Here is a 16,555-nt window from a genome sequence, read left to right on the forward strand (position 1 = left end):
ATTTACAATTGATATCCCGGGTCAATGATGACCCGGGCCCTTACCGAGGTATCACCACCCATCCCTAAAATAGTCGGGCTAGAGCTTGACTCGCTGTCCCGATCAGTCATACTTATTATTTTGTTGAAATATAATTCAGAGCGAATAAGAGCATCGGGTCTTCAAATATTCCATAGATGAAATGGGATACCGGGGTCTGATACAACTCGGGTTGAGGATGAGATGCCGGGGCCTCACATCTCCCGGGCTTTTGGTATTGTGTCGTTTAGTATTCTCGGGAAATCCATAGGGTATCATTATGACGCATGCGCTTAGCATTAACTTCCCGCCGAAAAATCGTTTCGTATTCCGAGAATCAGATAAGTCTGACACATAGATATGCGTACACGTCCCTTCACATACCCGTTACAATTTCCGAGGCGCATCCTGATCGTCCACGTGTGTTTAAGTCAACGGCCGAGATCGATTCCCACCGCCTATACATAGTAACCCACCTATTTCTCAATCATATTAGCAAATTATTATCCGAGAAGTATAATGGCAGGTTCAAGTAGTTTGAAGACTCCTGATACGGCGGAGGGGTTCATGGAAACAGCTTTGGAGAAACAAAAGACTGAACTGGAGGATGAAGTCTTCCACAAAGTGCTTCGATTCTGGGAAGAGCTGTATGAGCTTGAATCTTCTCAGTATGTAGAGGGAACTCCCACTCCTGAGCAGGTGTCTCTCATGAAGAAATATCGTCGGAGCCTCCACATTGCAGATAGTGTGGACATCTTCACACACGAAGGTGTCTACATACTGATGCTTAAAAAGGAGAGGAGGATCCTGAAGAATATAGCAGATTCAGATAGCTTTGTCAAGTCTTCCACCGGAGTTTTGACCAGTTGGTTAAACAAATGGAGGGATGCCGTTGAGGAAGAATATTCAATTAGGGATGTAATCGAGTCGAGCCGAGCCGAACTCTTGAATGTTTGAGCTTGGTTCGTTTATAATCGAGCCGAGCTCGAGCTTTATTTAACGAATATATGCATGGCTCACGAGCTTATTCAAGTCTTTATCGAGCCTAAACAAACTTAATAAATATAAACTATACATTTAAATTTTCATTAAATTAATTAAAAAGCAAATTATATATTTAAAGAAAAATATATTGTTCTTATTAAAATTTGTAAATTTATTATAATAAATAAATTTAATAAATTTTTCTATATATTTCATAAATAATATGCAAAATCAATAAATCAAATATCAAAACTATTATTTTTCATCTAAAAGATTACTCATGAACTTATCAACGAACATGTTCACGAGCTAACGATCCGAATACTGTAAAGCTTGAGTTTGGTTGTTTATCTTAACGAGTCTCATTAAACGAGCTCAAACGAGCTTTTATCGAATTGAGCTTCGAATAGCTCACAAACGGTTTGGTTCGTTTACATCCCTAATTTCAATGTACTCTCTGCTTATTACTTTTAATGAATAAAACGTTTCTCTAGTTTATCTTTTAATTTGTTGCAAGAATTTAATTCCATCAGTTGATATATATATCATGAACTAAATAAAATAACTGACATAAGACTAACTGACAATAACCGATAAATGACAAACTGAAATGCCAGGTCTTAATATCCCCCGAGTTTAAAATAAAGTGTCGGGGCCTCATATCTCCCGGTATTAGAATAAAATGCCGGGGCCTCATATCTCTCGGGCTTAGAATAAAGTGCCGTTTTGTATTCTCGGGCAATTGATGTGGTGTCATAATGACGCGTGCCCTTCCATTCCAACGGTCAGGAACGTTTCGCATTCCGAGGAGCCGATAAGTCTGACACTTTAATAATTGTGCGTGTCTCTTCGTATACCCGCACAATTTCCAAAGTTCAGCTCAACTATCCGATTTGATTCAAATCAACGGCGCAGATCAACTCCCTCCTTCTATAAGTATTGGCTACCCTATTTTACAAAAATCACTTTCAAATTCAAATCTCCGGCGAAGCTCTTGCAAAATTTTTCCTCGAAGCTCCTCCGTGCAAAATCACCTACTTCCGGCGATCTTCTACCACTTTCTTCCTCAAAACTTGTAAGTTTCTTTTTCGAGCTATGTCTAATTCTACTTCTTCTACCTCTGGAGCTAATGCGCGAGGCTCTCCTAGCGACGAGTCCACCGCACTGCGCTCTGACTCCTCTCTGTCTCCCACTCGCCGTTCTATCACCCAGCCTTTTAAAAAACAAACAACCCTTCCTACCAAACCCTCCTCTTCAAAACTCTCCTCCTCGGGCACTTCCCGAGCTCCTGCAAAGGACAAGGATAAGGGAAAAGCCCGGGCTTCTGACCGCCCTTCTTCTGAGGCCCCGGGAGTTCCTTGGTTCTCCTCAATGAGCAGCACTTTGCGCTCGGGGGCGGCCGAGGAACTTCGAACTCTGGGGTCTATTCCTTCTTCCTATTCCATTCTAATTCCCGGGGCTTCTGATAGGGCAAACAGTCCTCTCCCGGGTTATACTACCTTTTTCCGGGATCAACTCAGAAATGGTCTCCGTTTTCCCCTTCCTCTCTTCTACATCCAGGTCTCCAAGTTTTTTGGCGTGCCTGTCAACCAATTCCACCCTAATTCCTTTCGCATCATGGCTTCGGCCTATGTTTTGTTTAAAATGAATAATCTTCTTATCAATCCACTCATTCTTCACTATTTCTTTTCATGCCGACTCGGGGATAATGCATTTTCCCTGACTGCCCGGCAAAAGGCCCGATTCCTTGATGACATCCCTTCTTCATAGAAGGGGTGGAAAGGAAGGTATTTATTTATTGAACTCCCGGTCCTCTCCCTTGTTTGACCGGGTTTCTCCCTTCTCTCCCACCACAGCCTTCCCTGCACCAAGCTTACAAATTTGAGGAGCCTTTCCTCGCAAGTCAAACCCTGGTGGAGGGTCACAAATATTCCTCCTCCGTCCCAACGAGAATCTGGTCGTTTATGGGTTGAGTGCCCGGGCTGAGGACCCTTTGGACAGGGCGATCGACGAGACTGGTGGCTCGGGCGCTCAACCTGGTACATACTATATTATACCTGTTTTTACTTTATTTTTTGGTAATTTTGCAATTTTCACTGATGTTCCCTTTTCCCCCTATTTGTGCAGATAACTCAAGAATGCAAGAGGCCTTTGCTAAGAGGTGGACGGCAGAAAAGGCGGCCAAAGAAAAAAAATTGGAAGCCCGGAAAGCTACCCTTGAGAAGAGACAGGCCGAGGAGGCGGCCCAACGAGCTGAACGGGCTCGGGTTGAAGTCCAACAAGAGGAGGAGGCTACCCGAGATGAATCCCGGGAGGATTCTGAAGATCACGTCCCTCTGACCCAGAGGAAGCGAAAGGCTGTCACAAGCCCGGAGCAAATTCTGGTGGAAGACAGTCGGGAGGTGGGTCAAAGCTCTTCCCAAGCGACCCGGTCCACCACCCCTCCTCAGCAGCAACCCAACCAACAACCTCCCCTCCTCGAGCAACCTCCCCGAGCCAACATCCTTGATGCGGGGTCCTCGGCCAGGGGGCTGAAGATTCTCAAGCAGCTCCTCACTCCTGAGGAAGAGGCCCGCTTGAAGAATTCCCGAGCCTCTGCCAAGCTCTTCGAGGGTTCAAATAAACTCTTGGAGGTAAGTTTAATCCCCGTAATCTTTTCTTACTTTGATTATTATTGATTCTTACTGACCTTGTTTTTTGAATAGGCTGCTCACCTGCTGATCTCGGCCTTCGAGGAGGTTGCCGGGGCTGCCACTATCTCTGGTAAGCGAGCCCGGCACTTCCAAGATAACCAGGAACGGCTACATGAGGAGTTAGCCCGGGCCCGAGCCGCCCACGAGGAGAAAGTGGCTACTCTGCGCGCTGCCCTGGACAAGGCCCAAGAGGACATCACTGAAGGCCTTGTCCGAGAGGAACGTCTGCAAGGCTCTCTGTCTGTCTCAGAATCGAGTCTCCGTGCCATTTCTGAACAGGCAGAGTTGCAATTGCATCGGGCTGAGAAAGCTGAGAGTGCCCTTGCCCGGGCTGAATATAATAAGGACAAGTGGCAGGCCTCTTTCCTCCAATCTCCCGAGTTCAAGAAGGTCGTGGTAGATAAGGCATATCCTCTCTTTCAGACCGGCTTTGAAAAATGCAGGGAACAATTTGAGGAAGCTGGACTCCTGCCCCAAGATAAGGAAAATTTTCCTAATTTTGGTCTGGCCATTGCATCCCTTCCCAAGGATGGCGAGGAGGAGAAGGAGGCGACCCAAGAAGAGCAGCCCGGGCCTGAACACGTAGACATAGACTAGGATTTATATTTTTCTTTTGTCTTTTCCTATCTTGTAATTTTTCGGCCCTCGGGCTTTTATTAATGAAAATTTTTATTTTCCCTTATCTTCTCTGCAATCATATCTCGATAAGTCTTCAATAACTCGGGTGATATAACTGCTTGTATGTAAATAACCAGAAAATTTTCTAAGTGTCGTGAATTAACCGGTAGCTTTAAATAAGTATCCAGGATTTTGATCCCTGTAATGGATAAAATGCCTTATATTCCGCAAGTAACCCAGATGTAAGTAACCTAAAACCCAGATATAAAACCTTGGCGTGTATTCCAAGTAGAAAAGTTGGGCAAAACAGCATATTTCGGGGTTTAGACTGGTCGAGGTGTGGTGCCCCGAGCCAGGGTGTAGTGCCCTGGACTTTTAAGAACCAAGGTACAGAGCCTTGGGACGGAGATCAAGTCCCAGGACTCGGGAATGGTCGAGGTGTGGTGCCCCGAGCCAGGGTGTAGTGCCCTAGGCTTTTAAGAACCAAGGCACGGAGACTTGGGCCGGGGATCATGTCCCGGGACTTGGGAATGGTCGAGATGTGGTGCCCCGAGCCAGGGTGTAGTGCCCTGGGCTTTTAAGAAACAAGGCACGGAGACTTGGGCCGGGGATCATGTCCCGGGACTTGGAAATGGTCGAGATGTGGTGCCCCGAGCCAGGGTGTAGTGCCCTGGGCTTTTAAGAACCAAGGCACGGAGACTTGGGCCGGGGATCATGTCCCGGGACTTGGAAATGGTCGAGGTGTGGTGCCCCGAGCCAGGGTGTAGTGCCCTGGGCTTTTAAAAACCAATGTACGGAGCCTTGGGCCGGGGATCATGTCCCGGGACTTGGGAATGGTCGAGGTGTGGTGCTCCGAGCGAGGGTGTAGTGCCCTGGGCTTTTAAGAACCAAGGTACGGAGCCTTGGGCCGGGGATCATGTCCCGGGACTTGGGAATGGTCGAGGTGTGGTGCCCCGAGCCAGGGTGTAGTGCCCTGGGCTTTTTATAACCGGGACCTAGTAACTCCCGGGATACGGTAACAGAAACATTCACAACATTCTCCGAGAAAATATATCTTTCATTTATTTCATCCATCAAATAATTACATATGTCATGCATAGTACTTCTTTAGATTAAATACATTCCAAGGCCTTTTGAGGGGATGTCCTTGAGCATTTTCTAAATAAAAAGATCTCGAACTGATTTTTCGGGTGATACCTTTTTGTTATATGACTTCATGACCCGGCTCCGATATGCTTCCATTCGAATGAAATCTCGATCTCTTTTTTCTTCCACCAAATCCAACTCCATAGCCCGGGCCTGATCATTGTTGTCCGGATAAGATTCTACCCGGGAAGAGGTTTGCCCGATTTCAACTGGGAGGACTGCTTCAGAACCATATACCAGGTTGAAAGGAGTTTCTTGGGTAGGTGCCCGGGGAGTGGTTCTGTAAGCCCATAGAACACTGGGTAATTCTTCCACCCAATCTTTTCCTTTGCCTTGTAGCCTTGTTTTCAGCGCTTGTATAATAATTATATTGACAACTTCTGTTTGGCCATTAGCTTGAGGATATGCAACAGAGGTAAAAGACTGAGTGATCTTCATTTCCCTACACCATGTCGTAATTCCTTTTCCCTGAAACTGTCTCCCATTGTCCGAGATCAGTCTTCTAGGCACTCCAAACCGGCACACAATATTCTTCCACAGAAATTTCAATACCTCCTGCTCAGTGATTTTTGCCAAGGGCTCAGCTTCTACTCATTTGGAAAAGTAATCAACAGCTACTAACAAGAATTTTTTCTGAGCCCGGGCTATTGGGAACGGACCTACAATATCCATGCCCCATTGATCAAATGAGCAAGATGTCCAGATAGGCTTCATGAGAGTGGCCGGGCTATGCTTAAAATTCGCGTGATGTTGACATCCCTCACAAGCTTGGACCACCCGAGCAGAATCTTGACTTGTTTTCCGGGCCAAAGTTATTCCTCCGAGGTGCTCAGCGCAACATCCTTCATGAATCTCTCGGAAGACATAATCCACCTCTTTCTCCGATAAACATTTCAGAAGAGGTCCCTGGAATGATCTCCTGCAAGATATTATTTAAGAGAACGAACCTGGGAGTTTGTCTCTTAATTTTTTGAGCTTGGGCTTTATCCTCGGGTAGTTCGTTATTTACAATGAACTTGATAAGAGGTGTCATCCAGGAATCCTCGGGCTCGGGTAATATTTCTTCCTCGGTGGAAAAGATAAGCCGGGAAACATGTAGGACCTCCCGGGTGCTTAATTCTGACCAAGAAGCAGCCATTTTTGCCAGAGCATCTCCATCGCCATTCTCCTCCCGGGGTATTTGTTCAATACTCCAATCAGCAAAGACTTCTGCTTGGGCTTTGATGAGCTGTAAATATTTGAGCATCCTGTCATCATTGGCCTCATAAACACCTTTTACTTGTTGAGTGATGAGCTGTGAATCAGAATACAGGATGATGCGGGAAGCTCCAATATCCCGGGCAGCTCGGATACCTGCGAGAACAGCTTCATACTCATCCCCATTATTGTTTACTCGGGAGTCAATCCTCAGTGATAATTTAATCCTTTCTCCCGGGGGAGATATTATTACAACCCCTACTCCACATCCAGCAAGGCTAGACGTCCCGTCTACAAATACTGTAATGACCCGAATCCTTGTTTTGAATTAAGTATTATTTAAGAGATAATTAATGAGTTGTTAATTAAGTATTATTAAGAAATCGATAAATCGGGATTAAGCTGTTGGTATCAACTGAATTTTAAATGGATAACCCGATCTACTTCAGATTTCATTATCTCGAGAAATCCAACTAGACCAATGAGATTCTGACACATGGCAGATAAGATTGATTCGGATTTCTGAAATAGTCTAGATGTAGGCTATAAATGGAAGCCGATTCTTTTGTTTCCTACACCGCATTCTTCAGAGAGAGTTCTAGTTATATTAGGTTTTCTAGCTAGTTTCTAGGTCACTTTGGTGTCGGGAAGTTTCGGAGCTAGTGTCGACTCGAGGAGGGGTCGGTGATCTGAGATCGAGACATCATCAGCGGGCTGACGACGGACGCAGGTATAATCCTAAAGCCTTAAATAGTGATTTAAGGATCATTAGGGAGAACTTGTAGCATGTTTGTTCTGGTTTGATAGTGATTTCATTATGTTGGTATTGTCTAGGTTCAGAGCCTTCTGTCAGATTGTTTTAGTGAGGTACGTGATGTACTGACTGAGATATCCAAGCGTAGTATACACACTTATATGCTGCATATTTATCTGTTGCATGATACATGTTTTACTGCTTTGGCATATTATGCATGACACATCATGTTGAGCCTGATATCTTTTGAGATATACCTCGTTTGTTGGGGCCGCTCAGCCCTATTATGTATTGTGGACGATGGGGCATCGAGAGCTACAGTGTCCGACGGGACCCGCGGGCTCTGATGACCTGGACATTGCAGGTCCACGTCTTGATGATGAGTGTGGGAGCCAAAACATGCCTAGGACAGATCAGAGACTACACACTCAGGCGCCTCTAGACTGAGCATGAGATTCTTGACTTGATCCTTGATATCCGAGCATATTGCATTTCGCATGCATCATATCAGTTTGTATACTCGTATATTCTCGTATTGAGCGATTGTCTCTCACGTCTTTGTTTTCATCTTGGGCACCCCATTCCACGGGACAGGTCTTAGGTTGGACGGTTCGGACGACCAGGGCAGTGGCTAGAGCAGTTGGGTTTTCGGTGGTGATCCAGTGGAGGTTTTCTGTGGTTTATCGTTTTCTCGTTCAGAATTATGTTTTCGTTATGGTTGTAATAATGTTTAAGACTGTTGTTATTGTTTTGTTTCGGTTTGGGTTGTAAGATGATTAAGTAATTGGTTTCCGCTGTTTAATTGTTGTTATTAAGCTTTAATGTTGTATGTATATTAGTCTGTTTAGTAGTGGCTCGGGTAAGGGCGCTACATTTGGTGGTATCAGAGCATACAAAGATTTTTGGGACATTAGTAATTCTGTTTTGAGAATTTAGTGGTTGATTTTCGTTTCCTTTCAGATGTCAGGAGATGGAAGCAGTCACGGAAGTGTGGGACATGTCCGTTATGGCGACGATGAGGCTGGCCGAGAACATCGTCGTAGAGATCGTGACGGAAGGTGTCACCGAGATCATGATGAAAGGAGACGTAGGGACCGTGTCAACATTATGGATTTCATGAAGATTGGACCTCCTCCGTTGACCGGAGATGAGAATGCTGATGTTGCTGAAGCTTGGGTCGATATCATGGAGCAGTGTTTTCGAGTTCTGCACTATGACGAGGATGAGAAGATGGAGGTAGCCGATTTCATGATTCAAGGAAAAGCTCGGAAATGGTGGAAACCTGTTCGTTGGGAACATTTCCGTCAGGCCTTCATCAATCATCACTTTCCGCCAGCTCTTCGCCAGGCGAAGGAGATGGAACTGTTGACCATTAAGCAAGGAGATTCGAACATTGAGGATTATCAGAAGCGTTTTACGGATCTGTTGCCGTATGCTCCTCACATCAATGAGAATTCTGCAGCAAAATATTCTCACTTTTTGAATGGTTTGAACCAGGAGATTTTTGATCGGGTTTCTGTCTGTGATGATCCTACTTCGTACGAAGGATTAGTGAATCCTTGTCGTCAAGCCGAGATCACTATTGCTAGGAGAAAGGCTATGCAAGCTAGCAAAAGTTCTAGTTCGTTGGGACCAAGGGGTCAGTCTTTCAAGAAGTCTGCATCTTCTTCTTCTTCCGGTTCTGGAGGGGTGCACAGCTTTGGCAGGAAAAAGATACAATGTGGCCACTACGGAGGCAATCACCCGACGGAGAATTGTCGAAGAGCAGCATGTGCATGTTTCAATTGTGGTGGTTTTGGTCACATGAAGAGGGATTGCCCAAATTTGGAGAATTAGAGTGGAGGCGGAGGTTCTATGACAGGGTCTTATAGTGGAAAACAGTCTGAGGCCACTGTGCAACAGAAGGGTTTTCCTGCTCAAGGTTCTCGTCGTGGAGGAATGTCACAAGGATCTCAGCAACGCCCACGAATTCAGAGGCAAGTGTTTGCCCTAAACCAAGAACAAGCTGAGGAGCATAACGAGAGAGTCATTGCATGTAATTTTCTTTTATGTTGTATTCCTGCATATGTATTGATTGACACTGGGGCATCGCATTCATTCATAGCATCAATGTTTGTTAAGAAGCATAAACTACCCTACGTGTCATTAGATGTTTTGTTGTCGGTGTCTACGTCGATGGGACAAGAGGTTTTAGCTAAGCGACTTGTAGTAGACTGTTTGCCAGAGTTTGAGGGAAAATACTTGTCTGCCAATTTGATGATATTGGCTATGGAAGATTTCGATTGTATTATGGGAATCGACCTATTGACTAAGTATAGAGCGACTGTAGATTGTTATCAACGTCTCGTTCAGTTTCGTCCAGAAAGAGACGAGAATTGGTTCTTCTTCGGTGAGGGAGCTCGACCTCCAATGCCAGTAGTGTCTGCTGTAAAGGCACAGCGGGCTTTAGCGAAAGGAGGAGAAGGATACCTCATTTATGCTGTTGACGTATCGAAGGATGTAATGACGTGAGAACATTCCAGTTGTCGATGAATTTCCTGATGTTTTCCCCGATGAAATTCCTGGATTTCCTCCAGAGAGGGAAGTGGAAGCGGAGATAGATTTGGTACCAGGAACCGCACCTATCTCCAGAGCGCCTTATAGATTGGCACCAATAGAGATGAAAGAGTTGAAACAACAGTTACAAGATCTTCTTGACAAGGGGTACATTATACCCAGTGTGTCTCCTTGGGGAGCACCAGTGTTGTTCGTTAAAAAGAAGGATGGGTCTATACGACTTTGCATAGATTATCGGCAGTTGAACCGAGTAACAGTCAAGAATAAATATCCGTTACCACTGATTGATGATTTGTTTGATCAACTGCAAGGGACTTCAGTGTATTCGAAGATCGATTTAGGGTCTGGATATCATCAACTTCGAGTTCATCAACGTGATATCCTTAAGACTGCATTTCGAACAAGGTATGGGCATTACGAGTTTTTAGTGATGCCGTTTGGTTTGACGAATGCTCCAGCAGTATTTATGGATTTGATGAACCGAGTATTCCAGGAGTATCTTGACAAGTTTGTCATTGTCTTTATTGATGACATACTGGTATACTCTCGTAGCCTTGAAGAGCATGCACAACATTTAAGGATTGTGTTGCTAACCTTAAGGAATCACCAACTGTATGCTAAGTTGAACAAGTGCGAGTTTTGGCTCGACAGAGTTGTCTTCTTGGGACATGTTATATCCAAAGATGGGATATCAGTGGATCCTAGCAAGATCGAAGCAGTGTTGAGTTGGGCACGACCGGAATCAGCTCAAGAGATAAGAAGTTTTCTAGGTTTTGCAGGTTATTACCGGAGATTCATTTCAGGATTTTCTCAGATTGCCAAACCATTGACTCAACTGACGTGTAAGAATGTGCAGTTCGAATGGACACATGATTGTGAAAATAGTTTCAATGAACTGCATCAACGTTTGACAACTGCACCAGTTTTAGCTCTGCCATCTGGATCAGGAGGGTACATTGTGTACACTGATGCATCACTTCAAGGACTTGGGTGTGTTTTAACCCAGAATGGTCATGTGATTGCATATGCATCCAGACAGTTGAAGAAGCATGAAGAGAATTATCCAGTTCATGATCTGGAATTGGCAGCGATTGTGTTTGCTTTGAAGATCTGGCGACATTATCTCTACGGAGAGAGATTTGATATCTTTACAGATCACAAGAGTTTGAAGTATATCTTCACTCAAGCAGAGTTGAATATGCGCCAAAGAAGATAGATGGATTTGTTAAAGGATTATGATTGCGAAATTAAGTATCATCCAGGATCAGCGAATCTTACAGCTGATGCTCTTAGTCGCAAGGTGAGATTATCTGCACTTCAGACAAGTTTCATATCAAGTGTAATCCAAGATTGTTGTTCTCTGGGATTTCATTTCCGTCGTAAGAAAGGAATGGAACACATTCGAGTAACAATCATTTTATCTGAACCGATGTTGTATGCCAAAATCAGGGAAGCTCAGTTTTCTGATCCAAATGTGGAAAAGTTAGCAAGGTTAGCTAACGGAGACAACACATCTGGCTTTGCGTTCCAAACAGATGGAACTTTGTGTCTGTCAGGAAGAATCGTAGTTCCAGAAGATTCTAAATTGAGGGACGAGATTTTATCTCAAGCTCATAGGAGTAAGTTGAGTATCTACCCTGGAAGCATGAAAATTTATAAGGATTTGAAGACCAAGTTTTGGTGGAAATGTATGAAGAAAAGTGTTTATCAGTTTGTAGCCAAGTGTTTGGTTTGTCAGCAAGTGAAAGCTGAACATCGACGACCAGGAGGATTACTTTAGAATCTTCCTATCCCTGAGTGGAAGTGGGAGCATGTAACGATGGATTTTGTCACCCACTTGCCGTTGTCTTATAAGAATTGTGATGCAATTTGGGTTGTTGTGGACCGACTGACTAAGTCAGCACATTTCATTCCGTATAGTCGGGAATATAGTTTCGATCGCATGGCAAGACTATACATCCAAGATATTCTTAAATATCATGGTGTGCCAACAAGTATAGTCAGTGACAGAGATCCACGCTTTACCTCAAGGTTCTGGGGAAGTTTTCAAAAAGCGTTGGGAACGACATTGAGTCTGAGTACTGCCTATCATCCAAAGACCGATGGGCAGTCTGAGAGGACTATTCAGACACTTGAGGATATATTGCGTGCTTGTGCTTTGGATTTTGGACCAGCATGGCATGATCATCTGCCGCTTGTAGAGTTTGCATATAACAATAGCTACCACAGTAGCATTGGTATGGCTCCGTTCGATGCTTTGTATGGTAGACGTTGTCGTACTCCTTTGTTTTGGGACGAAGTAGGAGAACGACAAGTGCAAGGACCTGAATTAGTGCAACAAGCGATTGACGTAGTGGAATTGATTAAGAAGAGAATTAAAACTGCACAAGATCGTCAATCGAGTTACGCGAATACCAAGCGTAGACCTCTACAGTTTCAGTCAGGGAAAAAAGTTTTCCTTAAAGTTTCACCATTCCGCAGGGTGATGAGATTGGACTCAAGGGAAAATTATCCCCAAGATTCATCGGACCTTTTGAGATTTTGGAATGTGTTGGAAATTTGTCGTATCGATTGGCTTTACCGCCGTATCTGTCCAGCATTCATAATGTCTTTCATGTATCATTGCTACGAAGGTATGTAGCAGATGAATCGCACGTTCTTAGTCCGACAGATGTTCAACTTGAAGAAGACTTGACTTATGTCGAGCAGCCGCTTTTAATCCTGGGTAGGAAAGAGAAAAAGCTCAGAAACAAGACCATTCCACTTGTTCTAGTGCAATGGCAACGCCGAGGTACTGCAGAAGCGACTTGGGAGTTAGAGAGTCGTATGCGCTCAGAGTATCCACATTTGTTTTGAGTTATATTTTATTCAGTTGTATGGTACTTCAGTTTTGATTTCGAGGACGAAATCTTTGAAAGGAGGGGAGGATGTAATGACCCGAATCCTTGTTTTGAATTAAGTATTAATTAAGAGATAATTAATGAGTTGTTAATTAAGTACTATTAAGAAATTGATAAATCGGGATTAAGCTGTTGGTATCCACTGAATTTTAAATGGATAACCCGATCTACTTCAGATTTGATTATCTCGAGAAATCCAACTAGACCAATGAGATTCTGACACGTGGCAGATAAGATTGATTCGGATTTCTGAAATAGTCCAGATGCAGCCTATAAATGGAAGCCGATTCTTTTGTTTCCTACACCGCATTTTTCAGAGAGAGTTCTAGTTATATTAGGTTTTCTAGCTAGTTTCTAGGTCACTTTGGTGTCGGGAAGTTTCAGAGCTAGTGTCGACTCGAGGAGGGGTCGGTGATCTGAGATCGAGACATCATCAGCGGGCTGACGACGGACGCATGTATAATCCTAAAGCCTTAAATAGTGATTTAAGGATCATTAGGGAGAACTTGTAGCATGTTTGTTCTGGTTTGATAGTGATTTCATTATGTTGGTATTGTCTAGGTTCAGAGCCTTCTGTCAGATTGTTTTAGTGAGGTACGTGATGTACTGACTGAGATATCCAAGCGTAGTATACACACTTATATGCTGCATATTTATCTGTTGCATGATACATGTTTTACTGCTTTGGCATATTATGCATGACACATCATGTTGAGCCTGATATCTTTTGAGATATACCTCGTTTGTTGGGGCCGCTCAGCCCTATTATGTATTGTGGACGATGGGGCATCGAGAGCTACAGTGTCCGACGGGACCCGCGGGCTCTGATGACCTGGACATTGCAGGTCCACGTCTTGATGATGAGTGTGAGAGCCAAAACATGCCTAGGGCAGATCAGAGACTACACACTCAGGCGCCTCTAGACTGAGCATGAGATTCTTGACTTGATCCTTGATATCCGAGCATATTGCATTTCGCATGCATCATATCAGTTTGTATACTCGTACATTCTCGTATTGGGCAATTGTCGCTCACGTCCTTGTTTTCATCTTGGGCACCCCATTCCACGGGACAGGTCTTAGGTTGGACGGTTCGGACGACCAGGGCAGTGGCTAGAGCAGTTGGGTTTTCGGTGGTGATCCAGTGGAGGTTTTCTGTGGTTTATCGTTTTCTCGTTCAGAATTATGTTTTCGTTATGGTTGTAATAATGTTTAAGACTGTTGTTATTGTTTTGTTTCGGTTTGGGTTGTAAGATGATTAAGTAATTGGTTTCCGCTGTTTAATTGTTGTTATTAAGCTTTAATGTTGTATGTATATTAGTCTGTTTAGTAGTGGCTCGGGTAAGGGCGCTACAAATACTATCCATACTTCTTCTTCCTCGGGTTGAACCATTTCTGATAAGAAATCTGATAAGGCTTGGGCTTTGATGACAACCAGAGGCTTGTAGTCAATGTCATATTCTCCCAACTCTACTGTCCACTTGATCATCAGCCCGGATACTTCGGAATGAGTCATGATCCTGCCAAGAGGACTATTGGTAAGAACAATGATTTGATGTGACAGGAAATAAGGTCGTAGCTTCCGGGCGGTCATGATCAAGGCCAAAGCGATCTTCTCTATTTCACTATAATGGAGTTCGGGGCCTCTTAAAGCATGGCTGACATAATAGACATGCTTTTGATAAGAGCCTTTCTCTTTTATTAGAACCGAGCTGACAGCATGCTCCGTAGTGGAAAGATAAACAAATAGTTTTTCCCCGGGCTCCGGTTTTACCAACACAGGGAGCTCGGCGAGGTGACTCTTCAAGTCCTGGAAGGCCTGTTCACATTTCTCATCCCATCCGAATTGTTGGGCCTTCCTTAGAACCTGGAAGAAAGGATAACTCCTATGTGCTGACCGGGATATAAATCGAGACAGGGAAGCAATCCTCCCGGTCAGCTTCTGTACTTCTTTGACAGATCGGGAGGATGACATACATAGCACGGACTTGACTTTTTCTTGATTCACCTCGATTCCCCGATCTGTCACTATGAACCCCAAGAATTTTCCACTCTTGACACCAAAAATGCATTTGGCAGGGTTGAGCTTTATCCCGTAATGCATTAGAGTGGCAAAGGTTTCCTCTAGATCGACAATAAAGCTCGCAACCTCCCGGGTCTTGCCCAGAATATTGTCCACATAGAATTCCACATTTCGTCCCAGCTGCTTCTCGAAGACTTTGTTCATTAGACGCTGGTAAGTAGCCCCTGCATTCTTCAACCCGAAAAGCATTACAATATAACAAAATGTACCTCCCGAGGTGATGAAACTGGCTTTATCTTGATCAGTTTTGGCCAGGGGAATTTGATGATATCCCTAGTATGCGTCCATAAAACTCAATAGTTCAAAACCCGAGGTGGAATCCACAAGCTGGTCAATCCTGGGCAAGGGTTAATGGTCTTTAGAGCAAGCTTTATTGAGATCGTGGAAATCTACACACATCCGCCATTTCCCGGTAAATTTGGGCACCAACACCACATTAGATAGCCACGTGGGGAATTGAATTTCCCGAATGTGGCCGGATTTCAGAAGCTCTTTCACTTGCTCACTAATAACTTTGTCCTTTTCAGGACCAAAGTGCCTCTTCTTTTGCTTCACCGGGTGAGATCCCGGGAGAATATTTAGTTGGTGCTCCGATATCAAGGGAGAAATCTCTGTCAACTCCTGTTGGGACCAGGCAAACACATGAATATTAGCTTTTAAACAATTAATCAAACTGACTCGGGTGGATGCACTGAGGTCCCGAGCCACCCGGATTTGCTGGCCTGGTCTGATTTCTATTATCTCCTGCTCCTCCTCTGCTACAAAATGTACTTCCCCCTTTCCCACCACTCTTCCTTCTACTTCATTCACCCTTGCTTTCTTCCCTTCTCTCTTGGTTTTACTCTGATCGGCCCGGACTGCCTCCACATAGCACTTCCGAGAAGATGGTTGATCTCCCCGGACTTCTCCTACCCGGTCTCCCACAGGAAACTTTATCTTTTGGTGGTAGGTAGATGCCAAGGCCTTCAGCTCATTCATGGCCGGCCTTCCCAGTATGATATTATATGAAGATGGGGAGTCCATTACAGTGAAAGATGTCATCACTGTCTTCTTGAGATCCTGAGAGCCAAGGGTTAGTGGCAGGACAATCTCCCCTTCTGAATAGACCACATGGCCAGCAAAGCCAAATAGGGCAGTTTCCACAGCTTCCAAGTGAAAACCCTGCAAATCCATCTGCACAAAGGCATCTTTAAAAATCACATTGACAGAACTGCCCGAGTCAACAAAGATCCTCAAAATGTCATAATTTTCCACCCGGGCTTGGATCACCAAGACATCATTGTGGGGGCAGATTCACCCTCCTCAAATCCTCCGGGCCAAAACTGATGACCACCACATTCCTCCTCGTCCCTTCTACCTCCATACACTCCCTCCTACTCCTTGATTTTCTCGCCCGCTTGGAGTCTCCATCAGTTGAGCCTCCTGATATCATTTTAATCAACCCCGTGGCAGGGGGCGAATTCTTCTTTCTCTCGAGCTCGGGCTCTCTTCTTCTCCCGGGTTCACTCCTCGGATTACTCCTCATACCTCCTCCTCGGTCACTGGATCCTGGTTGCCGAGATGCCCAAGGTGGCAATCTCGTTCTCTTGTTGTCGTGACCGGGTCCC

The sequence above is a fragment of the Primulina tabacum genome, chromosome 16 (genome assembly GCF_025594145.1).
Source record: "Primulina tabacum isolate GXHZ01 chromosome 16, ASM2559414v2, whole genome shotgun sequence".
Classification (NCBI taxonomy): domain Eukaryota; kingdom Viridiplantae; phylum Streptophyta; class Magnoliopsida; order Lamiales; family Gesneriaceae; genus Primulina; species Primulina tabacum.